This window comes from Poeciliopsis prolifica, unplaced genomic scaffold (assembly GCF_027474105.1).
Source record: "Poeciliopsis prolifica strain line A6 unplaced genomic scaffold, Auburn_PproV2 SCAFFOLD027, whole genome shotgun sequence".
Classification (NCBI taxonomy): domain Eukaryota; kingdom Metazoa; phylum Chordata; class Actinopteri; order Cyprinodontiformes; family Poeciliidae; genus Poeciliopsis; species Poeciliopsis prolifica.
In genome coordinates, this window is record NW_026562402.1 from 2,294,548 (window position 1) to 2,307,754 (window position 13,207).

Consider the following 13,207-nt stretch of genomic DNA (forward strand, 5'->3'; position numbering starts at 1 on the left):
TTGTTTATGTGGGACATGAAATCAGGCTGAACGTTTCCTGTCTTAGGTTAGTTACTATAACCAAAGGCATATCTATTTGCTAAATGCCAGGTAAATGAAATATTCATTTTTTCATTAACTCCTCAGTGATGTTTAGATGCATTGGAATAACCCTCCCTTTAAAAAGCTGAGAAAATGATGTCATGACTTTTTGAACATCTTATAAACTCATTCAAAACTGGAATAAACTGGAGGCACATATGAATATATTATACCTTATGTTTAAGGTATAATCTCAAAGACTAAGGATGCGTTCACACCAGCCCTGTTTAGTCTGTTTAATTGAACTCTAGTTTAATAAGGATAAAGTCTGGTTTGATCAGAGGTGTGAATGTTCAATCAAACTTTGACGCCAACCAACAAAGCAATCTAAAGACTTAGGGCTCAGTCTGGGTGAAGTGACAAACCAGAGAGTGTGGCAAAACCAGAAAAGAGCATTGCATTCTGGGTAAATACAACCAAAAAAAAACCCATGCGTTTCTTTCGCTCGGGAAAACCTGGTTCATGGTCTGTTACCAAAAACAAAAATCATACAACCATTAAAATCTGACGCTACTCCGTTGTTGTTTACATTTTGTGAAGATGGCCGATGCGCTCAGTGTCTTCTTCAGAGGTTTTTGTGTCGTTTCCGTCAGTGAATCTTGGCCCAGCGCCGCTAGAGATGAGGGGGGAACAGATTGTTCAAAGGATGCTGTTGGTCTGATGGTGCAGAGTGAAGGTGAACCTGAACAGCTGAAAATATAACAAATGTTGCCATTTCTAATCAAACAGTCTACCAGGTTATCAGGTATGAAAACACCTTTAATGTGTATAATTGTGTCATTGGTACTTTTACGTAGTGGATGTAAATGTCTGATGTCGACTCCATTTCCAATTCGCACTCAGATCAATCAGCCTCCTTAAATAACCAGCTCTTTTTTTTATTGTTCAGGCTTTAAAAAGGACAGCTCTGTCAGCTGAGGCTAAAGCTTTGCAGTGTAATAAGCCAGTTACACAAGCGTTGGCCCAGTTAGCCAGTGACCTGTCTTGCCTAAAGTGTAAGTAGACAGCATGTGGATTAGTTTGTTGAACAGACAGAGGAAGAGAGTCAGGATGTGGGACGCAGCAGGATGGAAGTGGGTCACAGTCACCCTGCTCTCCTCAATGCTCCAGCTCTGCAGAGCGGTGGAGCGACAGCGTCAGCAAGATCCCAATATCACAGTGTGTGAGAGTGCGCTTAATCAATGTCAGCTTCTCGTAAAAATGCAATATATGTGTGTTTATCCTAGGAGACACAGTGACGACGGTTAGCGCCCACAACTTCGCTCCTGCTATTTTCTGCTACGTCCTAAAAAAATGAAGAATTGCTGGAAGTAAAAGTACGACTGTCACGGCCTCCAGGGTTCTCCATGTACCTCTGGACACAGTTTCCAATTTTGAGATCATTGCTGATTGTTCTCAATGAATGACAAAAAATACATTTAGCTTCTGGCCTCATTTAACTTTAGTTCTACACATCCAGAAAGGCTGTTATTACTTCCTGTTTGCTGCATTTCTAGGCTGTGGACAAATTTAGAAATGTGAAAGCATTCATACTGCTTACCTCTTGTCATTCATTTAGCCCTCAGCAATGTATTTTATTGACATCATGTATGAAATATACAAATTTGCGTATATTAGTGAAGTGGAAATGAAAAGATATATAGTTTTGAATTGAACCCTAAAAAATGTGGTATTCAATAGGAATGCCCTGATAGGAAGATTAGATTTTCTATAATAATCCTTCCCTTTCAGCCATAAAGACATTTTCTTTATGCTCCCCAGTTCTCTGCAGCATCACATGCCCCACAAAAACTACATGGGAGAAACTACAACTCCCACCCAAAATACACAGAGAAACAGTAAAATGCTGGTGGTTAATAATATCTGCACATTTTTATTTATTGAGCCAATACAAGTATGTTAAAAAATAACACATTTTACATATAATGATATACAAACTGATACATGCCAAATTCTTGTAACATTTTTGTAATTTCCATCATTCTTCATATGCAACATTTCTCTGATTGCGGCAGGATTTAGTTTCTCCATAAAATTTGTTCTGATTCTTGATGACGACTAATGTCACATTTCTCCACAGGTATTCAGCTCCTCCTAACCTGCCTTCTGAATTAGCACATTTTGCTTGTCACAATTACACATTTGTGTAATGTTTAATTATTTTTGTTATTATTTTGCAAATCATTTTTCCAGTGTTGTGGAGGAAGATGAGCTTGTAATGATGAAACACAGCACAGTGAAAAGCTGCCAGGTCATGCTGAGTTTCAATACCAAAGGTGTTTCTTGCTTTTCGTGTCTTACGTTGACGTCATGTGTGTCAGGACCAGCTGAACCTGTACTTTTACTGTAACTTTGAGATTGTGGTGTGTTTCATGAAGAGTATGCACAAACACAATTTAAGAGTTTTCTTAAAACTTCAACTTGGTGGAAGTTTTTATAAATATTCGTTTTTTCTGATTGAACAGAGTTTTCATGCAAATAAAAGACCAAAATGTATAAAAATGTGTTAATTTTCCAACATATCTGGCTACTTGTGGATCAAGCCCTAGACAGCCAGATCTTTGAGATTGGAATTGTTTTAGTTAGCTTGAGGCTCACATTTTGGTTTTGGATTTTTTTCACAGGTGTTTTGGCACCTGCCACTTTTAGTCCACTTTAAGTGGACCAGAGTTTGTTTCCCCTGTGGTCTGGACCTCATGTGCCGGTGTGAATACACTCACACTGTCATAAAGTGTGGCAATTGAGTGGTGAGGGAGACGCTGTGGACCCACATAGTTGAATTAATTGATAATTTTAATAATGAAGTCAAAATCCAGGCAGCACAGAATGAGCGGAAGGCTAACAGCTCAGTTCTAGTAGCAGCTGGTAACAGGACAAACACAAATGACGACAGACTTGACGGCAGCAAAGACGAGACGAGGACTCGACGAGGAACAAGGCACACAGGTGGGATTAAACACACAGAGGATAATCGGGGGAAACGAGATCCAGCTGGGAACAATCAAAGGATAGACAGGACAACAGGAGACTCAATAGACACAGACACCAAAATGAATACACAGAAAAACACCCAAATCCTCACACACACCCACACACACACACATAAAGCACATTTTGGTTGTCATTTTTACACACACATACACATATATAATTTTTAAAAAAATAAACTTGATCTTATATTTATCTTGGTATTATTAATATTTCATATTTAATACCTTAGAGAGAGTAGATTGTCAGTGAAAGCTGTTTCCCCCTGGGGTTCAAAAATGTATATTCTGTTCTGTTCTACTCTATTAAAAAATGGCGATAATTGAATGTGCATTACAAATATCAAGCACCACACAGAGAGCAAGGACTCTGACTGTTGTTCACATTGAACTGAAACCCACTTATTATGTAACTCTACACAGACCCGTCCTCACAGCTCCGAGCCTTGGCGTTCCACTGCCAGGGTCGAGTCTGAAAAGCAAATGTGACCCTGAAAGCCAAACAGCAAATAAAACAAGACTCTGTTAAGAGTCACTGTAAGACCCTGTGACCTTTATTTTAGTCACATCCAGACAGACAGACAGCTTAGTTCCCCGTTTCATTTTCACGTTAGTGACCCCCATGGACAAACGTTCTCTGTTGCTAGAAAACTGTTTCTGGTCTATCAGTTGATTTTTTTTGTCTTTAATCTTCAATCCGTCTCTTTGGCTCTGTTTTGTGTTTCTGTTTGCATTCCGATTTAAAGTGGCGTCTGGAGACAGTCACGCGTGTCGATAGCATCGCTGGGCCATGTTCACTTGGTATGAAGATGATAATCGCCTCCCAGTGTGTCACCACTCTGTAATGTTCATGTCCTCCCGCTCCGAAGGATTTCAAGAACACTCCAGAGACCGACAGACACTGTCAACACGGCAGAGCTGCCATGTACATTCCAGCTTCAGCACAATTATTGTCCACCTGAACAGGCTTGACAGAGGAAGCAAAAATGTTCCTCTGCATTGGCATAAACCTCAAACATAAAAACACAGCCCCACAGGAAGAGTCAAGGTCAGTTCCTGTTTTTGTACCTTCTCCAGTTCTTTATTAGTGTATAATCGCCAACCTCATAATCCCCAGTTTCCTCTGCTGAAAACGACCGATTCACTAACAGCTCTCTGGAAAGTTCATAGAGTCCAGTCAAGGGTGAGGGGGTGAGAGAGGGAGAGCAGGGGGGGCGGAGGGGGGTGATTTTATATAACTGACGGTCAGCATCCACCGACAGCCTCGTCCGTACTCAGCAGTTACTATCAGGCCTGAAGCCGGAAAGCCTGTTTGGCCGGCAGCGTGTCAGCAGGAAATCCATCACATTGTTTTCATTTACTGGCAGGAAGTTTAAAAGCAGCAGTGAAAATGCAAAAATGTGAAAAATAAGTCAGAGAAAAGGCCACAAGTTATTTCTGGGTTTCCAGGTTGCAAGTTGATTTGAGTTGTTTAGATTCTGGTTTGAACTCATACTCTGTGCTCAGCAGGTCAATAAATGATAATTGATCAATATTGATACAAAATCGGTTATGAAAGGATATATTATTGTACATTTAGGGAACTTATTGGACTTTTAATTTTCCAAACATAGGAGCAATGCAGACATTAGCTGCATTTCCATGAATCATGAAACTGCACAAATGGAAATAAATTTGCTTAATGGAGACGCTGCAATTTCAGGAAAAAAAAAAACAACAAAAAAACAAATACTCATGTTTTTCTATAAAAAGCTTTTGTGCCAGGATAAGGTGGTTTTTCTGCTGTGTTGAGATTTATTTAGCAAAACAGCAATGGAAACACTTACTTCACATCATAAGTCACATGGTCAACAGCTGGACATTACTGTTGGCAGAAATGACAAAGAAGGCAACAGGAAGTAGTAGGATGATAGTGGTTTAATTGAACATGTTGAATCTGTAGCTCCTCTGTAAAATCGCTGTCTACCGTTTCTTAAAACGTCTCACACGTACTCACTCTGCAACAAGTACATAAAAGGCTTGTCGCTCTCTGATGGCTGATCGATAAGCGCCAGCAGAATGCATCAATTATACGTCCTGTACATCTGTTTACATCCAACGCCGCTCAATTTGAAATTTTACTGCCAGAGGGGCCCCGGATAAACATCTGCCCTTTGCACCACACAATCTTGGAGCGGTTCTGAAAGAAATAAACGTTCAAGTCAAAATAGAGCTAAATTAGCTTGTTTTGCAGAAATTACAAAATTACTGACAAAGGAAGTTTTAGTATTAAACACATTGAAACATGAGGCACTCAGAATTTAAAACAGAATTATGAATTAAAACCTGTTCTTCATTTCTAATATAGATTGGTTGAGATTGGTACAGTTTAACCCATTTTCTTACATCTGTATGAGACTAAAAGAAAAAGAGTCACATCAAAAAACCCACTCTTCTAAAGATTAGGACACAATGAATCAGTAAAGTAGCAAATAGAGAAGTAAGCAAATAAAAATTGTTAGATTGACATGCAGTTTATTTGCAAGTTAAAAGATAAACATAGGTTTTGCATAAGCAGCCTCTTTTTTTGTCGCTGCTTCCTGGAGTAGCCGTGTCACTTCCTGTAGTCTAAGAAAAGTGAGGCCAGTTCTGTGGAAATGAGTTCTAGAAAAAAAGGTCGGAAATGAGGGCTCTTTCTGAAACTGTTAAAACCGCTGAAAGGTCATCAAAGAAAGGGAACAATAGTTCCCTTTCATTTAGATGAAAACAGGAACTCAAGTTTAAAAGGGCAAAAAAACAAAAACCACATCACAAAATCTCAATTTGATTTAAACATCCATCTGTCCGTCCGTCCGTCCGTCCGTCCGTCCGTCCGTCCATCCATCCATCCATGAATAAATAAATAAATAAATGTTGAAGTTTCACCAGATATATTTAGCAGAGTTTGAATCTTCTTCAATTACTGTTATTCATAGAATTTGAATTCACCCATATAGTCGAAATTGATTTGCAACTTCCTTATGCCCAAATATGGACATTTTCCCAGCTGGACATCCTGGACGAATTAGAGAAACTAATTAACCCAGGGGTGTCCAAAGTGCGGGCCCCGGGACAATATGTGGCTCTTGGAATGATTTAATGTGGACCTACTGCACACTTCAAGACTGGCACAGATTTATTTCACCAGACTGATGGTGAAATATTATTGAAACAATTAATTAAAAGGACATTAGCCCTGATCAGCAAATAAGTAAATAAATAAAGGAAATTAAAGTAATGTTTAAATGGAAAATTTAAGCAACAATACAAGATATTCATCTTTTCATAACCACATTTTTTGCATTTTGAGTATTTAGTTTTTGCAATAGAATTGTTTTTGAGTTTTTCGTAATAAAAGAGATAAGATTTTTGTGATGACTTTTAATTTTACAGTTGTGGCAAATGAGCAGATGTTCAGGAAAGTCCCTGTTGGGCAGCTGAACTGAAGGCAGGTGTGAGTCTGCTCAACACTCCACGCTGGAAAAAACCCAAAAGGTGCTTCAACCCAGTAACTTATTAGTTTAAGGGTGTGCACATTAATGGAAACAAGATATCACAGCTGTTTTCCTTTCTTTGGTAAATGTTCTATCTACTTTACATTCTAAGGAATGTAAAGTAGATAAGTCACATAAAAGATCTAAGGCAATTATTGTCTTTCATGTCACAAAACTGATGATTCAACTAAAGTGCTTAACTTTTTATACCCACAGTGTGTGTGTTTGCCTGTGGGCGTGTGTGTGTGTGTGTGTGTGTGTGTGTGTGTGTGTGTGTGTGTGTGGGTGTGTGGGGTGTGTGTGTGTGTGTGTGTGTGATCAGTGGTATTTGATACATTACAAGGACCATTTTCCTGACACATTGAAACCACAATGATGTGCTGTTTTAGGACCAAGTTGTGAAGTGAGGTCAAGATTAGGGTTGAGGACACCTTAATAAATTGAAGTCAATGGAAAGTTCCTGCAAAAATAGAGAAATGTGTACAAGTGTGTGTATTTCTATAGCTATTTTATTTAGGACTATTTATGGCATATTTACTAACCTTCTGAAGACAGATGGGCCTTATGGAAACCAAAGGCTGGTCAAGTTTAGAGGTAAGATGTGAATTCAGTTTTAGTTAAGGTTATGGTTAGGAATAGACTAGTAATGTTCAGGGTAAATGTCTGTTTTAGGCATAAATGCAGTTACTAAAATGAATGGAGGTCAATGCAAAATCTTAATATGGGTAGAAATACAAACATGAGTTTAAATGTACTTGAACAAGATGTTATATGTTTTAGTTGGAACTATATAGATCAACTGAATTGAACAAATGCCAATTTCCACCTTGTGCATTTCTTAGGAATGCTGGAACCGTTGAAATGGAGAATCGTGGGAATACCATCCAACTGGGATTGTGGGATTCCATGGAAAAGAAAGCGATAGTTATGGTCATATATGTTATCTGTTATTTTGCAACAAGATTGCACCTGCCTGTGTTGTTCTACGTGATTCATAAAGGGGATTATGACGCACTTGCTCATGTGAAACCTGTTTATTGCACCTGTATCTTTCTTTTTCTTCTACTGTTGTCGGCCGTAAATCATGATTCAGCTCGACAATCGACAACAGCAACTCGAAAAAGCCTCCGGCTCGTCTTCCGTCTTTCCCAAGTAGCTCATCTCTAGACGTTGGAGATCATTGCCCCTGCAGGCGGCCGTTGCAGGCAGAGGCTTGAGCGTTGCCACACCACTGCTCTTTATTGGGTTTTCAGGAATGAGGAAGTGTGAGAGGCAGCGACTTTACGGGAAGCCGGCCAGGCTGGGAGGGAGGGGCGAGTGGGAATGCACGTGGGCGGAGAGGTTATGACAAATATTTGTTATGACACACAGGAAGAGCTGGACGAAGAGAAAACAAACGAAAAAAAAAAAAAAAAAAAGAAAACTGTACAAAAGGTGGAAAGATTTAATGACATTTGAGCCCAGCTAATCACATTTCTCATCTTGCTCACCGTGCCGTTGGTCTACCCACCCTGCCTTTTCATCACCGCCATCATCATCATTGTCGCTGTTGCTACTTGCAAGCTCTTGGCAAGGGAACAGCAACTGCTTATTGTGAAAGTAATTCTTTTTGGCAAAAGCCTGGAACTGTACAGAGTAGGAATTACTGTAGCCGGAGGCAATAATACATCGTGTTCTGTTTCACAATGCCATCAAACAAAAACTTGCTCCACTTTTTGGGCGGAACTGACCACAGTTCACCCTTCCTGGAGAAAATTATTGATCCAGACTGCATGATTTCCTGCCCTTTGTAGTCACTACGCCGACACTTTTCTTCCCCCTTCAAGTCCAGATCCTCTTCTGGCTGGGACTGTTTGTCCTCAGATGACAGAGAGTGGGAGCATGCTAACGTCCCTTGGCTAACTGATCTTGCACGATGTGCAGCGTGGTGAGTCAGGTTGGGAGGAATGCGGCACTCCCACAATATCCAGCAAGTTTCTCACAGAGGGATGGACCCTGGAAGAGGGGCAGACCTTCACAAGATTCCTCTTCCTAATCCCATCTGGTTTAACGCCTAAAAACTGAATGGGTTCCAAAAAAAATCCTTCCTGGTGACCCAGTCTGGCCGTTTCCCCCAGGTGGGTGGTTCAGCCCTCAGGTTATTGACTGTTCCTCAGATCTTACATACCTGAATGCATTTGATGTGGTCCTGAACTATTTGAGGTTCTGTCTCATCAGAATTAAATGTTCCCTTCTAGATCTGAAGCTACTTATTAGACTCTTGTATTACAATCAAAAACAGAAATTTCTCAAATGTTGCTCCAGGCGGACCAACCCTGCCTGGAGCAACATTGTACTGCATTGTCTTGTTGGAAGTTTATTTGATAGACAAACACAGAGTAGCTTTTAGTTGTGAAGAGAAAAATCCATGACATGTTGAGATTCCCTCTAAAAGTGCATGTAGCCTCCTATTTTAATAGTTCAAACACCACACTTACCTTAAAGGGTCAGTATTAAGTGTTTTTCCAGGCACATTGTACAATTTTACAGCACAAACAAGAGACTCTGTTACCTTCATTTATTAAAACGCTGTATACGTCAAACAAGGCTTAAAAGAAATTGAAATTGGGTCTCTGTCTCTTTAAGAAGCTTCTGCTCTTTCTGAAATTCAGGAAGTCATCACAACATGACTCCTCTTTTAACCGTTTAACAATGTTTATACCAGCGATGCTCTGACAAGTGCTCCACTAGATGTTTGCTAATTGTTGCTGGCTAGTCTGTAGGAGCTGAGTGGAGAAGTGTTGCTCCATGAGGTGGAATCTTGAAGCTTGAAGGCTGAACTAGGTCCATCCAGGTGTCTTACACAGCTCAATGGTTGCCATGGAGATTAAAGGGTTTTTCCACACATGCATGAAAGAATTTAGGAAACACTCCTGATATGTTCTTTTAGCAGCTACATAACATTATAACATAACATGATGTAAAGCTCAAAAATACATACTGCCCCTTTAAAGAAAATTTAAAGGGCACTTGACTAACTTATTGCACGGTGAAAAATTGCCAGATTGAAAACATTTCTCAAACTCTTTGGTAACAAAGTGAGATAAATGGACATTTGTTGTGAAAACCAAGAGACACAACATGAGCTAAAAACAAACCATCCACAATAGCGAGCAGAACCTTTTTGGAGTAATTCTGTCCGGAACCACTCATTTGAACCCCCTAAACCTTCCCTTCCCATAACCTTTCAGTTTCAAGGATCCACTGCCTCCCCCTTCTGCAGCCTATCAGCTGCTCAGGGAACCGTCACAGAGAAAGTCAGGGTCACCCCCCGGTGCAGACAAGTTACTCCCACTGCCCTGGAAACCCAGCAAGCATCCTGGAGACAAACACAGAGCCGCTGAGTAACCATGGTCGGGTTTTGGACTCCCACAGTTCCCAGCCTGGCCTGGGAAAAATACTCACTGAAAATAACAAAGACAAATAACGGAGAAGAGGATGTTGGAGAGTGTTTAATGAAAAGCTCCAGTCATAAAAGTCCTCATTTCATTCTGGGTTTGAATGTTCCTTTTTATTTGTTTTCCTCTGGCAGAAAGCAGAGAACTGTGGTCATCTGTGTTTCTCAAGGGCTTTGAGATAATCTGGCCCGGATCCAAATGAAGGCCGTTCACACTGCTGGGGTTTGGATCACTACCTACGAGTGCAATAAAAGCTGCTGGTTTTAAACTCATTGAGAATTTCAATCTACATTTCCTCAGTATTTGTTCATTGTTCTAGGGACATGACTGAAATGTTTTTCTAGTTCTTTTAATACTACCTGCTCAACATATTTAGCTTTGTTGGCAATTCTGCTTGATTCTCATCTCCCCTCACTGTTCTATCTCACATGGAGCTCAATTTCTCAAGTTGAATTTCATTCAGCAAACAGAAGGAGTTGTGTCAACATTCTGTAATGTTTTAGATTTGCAATCTGCCTACGGCTGTAGTTTGGCAATTGCAGCGGAAGAAGTGAACAATGTCAATTCAGACTGTTAGCCACGCCTCCAGATAGTGAGCAATAAAGTCAGAAAGAGAAATGTTTAAGACATTTTATTGCTGGCATAGTTGTTTCCTGCACATGCAGTTAGTAGGAGGTTCTTAAAGAGACAGAGGCAAATTTCAAAGTGTCAGATATGGATATGATTCAAAGTCAAATCTCTGCAGCATTTTTATGAGCAGTGAAGATACCACAGTTACTTCATTCTGCTAAAAATGGCATAATACCAAGTAGTGTTAAAATCAAGGCTGTCTTCCATAACTCTGATCAGTCAATTTTTTAAAATGAGCTGTTGAGGTCTTATGAGAGTGGGTAGACATGTCTGAGATGACGGAAAGGTAACCTTAGGTCAAAAAAACAAACATTTACTACAACCAAAGTGTGGAGAACACCATCAAACCTCCATGCAAATGGGCTGCAGGAGAAGACCACAGCAGATGCCACTCCCATCAGCCAATCCAAGGAAACTAAGGCTACATTTCAAACAGGCGCTGCGAAACAAGTGGAAAACATTAGCTGGCCTCATGTTCAGCTGCAACATTTAGACGTTAAGGACAGATTCTGGTCCAAAGGACATCAAAGCATGGATCCATCCTGCTGCTGGTGGTAAACTGGTGAGAAATGACATGTTTTTGGCCCACTTTGAGTTACTTAGCAACAGTTAGGCATCAATTAAAACCTACTGCCTACATTAATATTGTTGCTCTACATGTCCATGTCACACTGAAGCGTCTTTGAGATTTCGTGGAATGAGAGAATCTCCAAGAACAGTGTGATGCTATGGAGTCAATGTGGACAGTTTCTGACACTTTGTTGAATCTGTGCCATGAAGGATTAATGCAGTCCTGAAGGAAAAAGCTACCAGTGAAGGTACCTGACCAGCATTAGAGTGAACAGCAGTGCCAGGCTACAAGAGCAGACCGACCCATCCAAAGTCCTGTAAGTAGACATGACATCTCAAACGACAGCTTTCAGTTCCAAAAAAACGGGAAATGGGTCTTCCACTAGTTGCAGAATCTCATATCTCTGTGCATTGAGACTTCCTCCGATTATTTCCGATGTCAACCATCAAACCGCCTCCACCAATGGCAGTTTGGCATTTGCAGAGATTTTGGGAAGCTTTCTCCTAGACACAGCCGTTACATGAAACTCTTTCGCTGCTTATTCTCTGTACAAATGTGGCACCATTTAAAGTGAATTAGACAAGCTTTTCTGCCTTAGATTTGTTGCCATGAAACATTGTGACAACAAAGAAAAAACCCCAAATACAAATAAATTCTTTCTTGCTCTGTTTGGAAGTAAAGATTTTATGAGACTGCAAAGTTCGTCAAAACCTGTTAGGAGAAGGAATAATGATGGTTTCATTTTACTGCTATGACTAAAGTAGCTTAAGACACAAAAGGATAGTTGTTAATCAAGCAAGTTGCTGGTTTATGTAAACTTGTTACCTGATGCTTATTTTCTGTTTGCTAAATTTTATTTCTAGTTGATGTCACAATTCACATAGAAAGGCTTGAAACCTGCCAAATGTGTGAGTTATTCATTGTCAGAACTTCTATTTGTCTGGTATTACATGTCACCACTGAAACAGTAACAATAACAATTAAAACCTTTTGTAAAAATTCACAGGTTTTTTTGGTTTGCTTTCATTCTAGGAGGAGAAGTGACACACACACGGATGTCAAAATGACAGTTATTTACTCAGCAATGTGTTTTGTCAGCAATGAGTGATCTATGTGGGAAACAAAATTTGCACCAGTTTCAATTGCCCAACATGGTGGTACTTTGTGTTTACACAAGCCTGGTAGTCCCGCTGTGTTCAGGCTTGCAGGAGTGACACGACCACGGAAGGCCACGGAACCGTGGGATCCGCTTTGACTGTTGAGAGAGCGCTGAGGTGGGGCAGAAAGGTGCCCGGCCTCGCCCTCTCTCTCCCATCACGCAGCTGAGTCATTCACAAAAATGTGAAAACAAAGTCAACAACAGAACGGCCTTCGTGGGCCTGTAAGCTGAGTAAGAATGACAGATGGATTTACTGTCACATGAAAACACAGGAAAGCATTCCCATTCAGTGAAGCAAAGCGGCTCATGAAGAAAAGGTGTGAATCATCTTTTTATTGGTACATTTCATGCTCTGCTGCTTTCTTTTTTTTGCAAGACAAATACAGTAGGTAAAAACTCGAGCTCCTCTAAGAAAGCTCTATTTTTGGATGTAGCGTATCGACGTCTATCATTAACATTGCAACAAAAAAAGAAGCAACACTAATAAAAGGATACGATCAATTATAAGCTGTTTTTGTGTTGGTCTTTCAGTTAGTCATGGGTGAGGCTCAGTGAAACTGCATTGTATTGTTGTGTTGTTACTTTTGTTTCTCTGGTATTGTATGTATAAAGTGTGAAGGACAATAAATATTCTCCAGAGAAACCAAGGCTGCACTGAGATGCATTGGTTTGTAGTTATACCTCATATGACATTTCTCCATTGAAAAGTCTGACTCTGTCTGGTTACCAGCTTTGTATCCATTACAAATGTGCACAATTGTGTGTCTAGATTACTCCCCTGAAAAAATAAAAATTTTGCAATAGCAGTGTTTCCATCAAATAAAAAATTA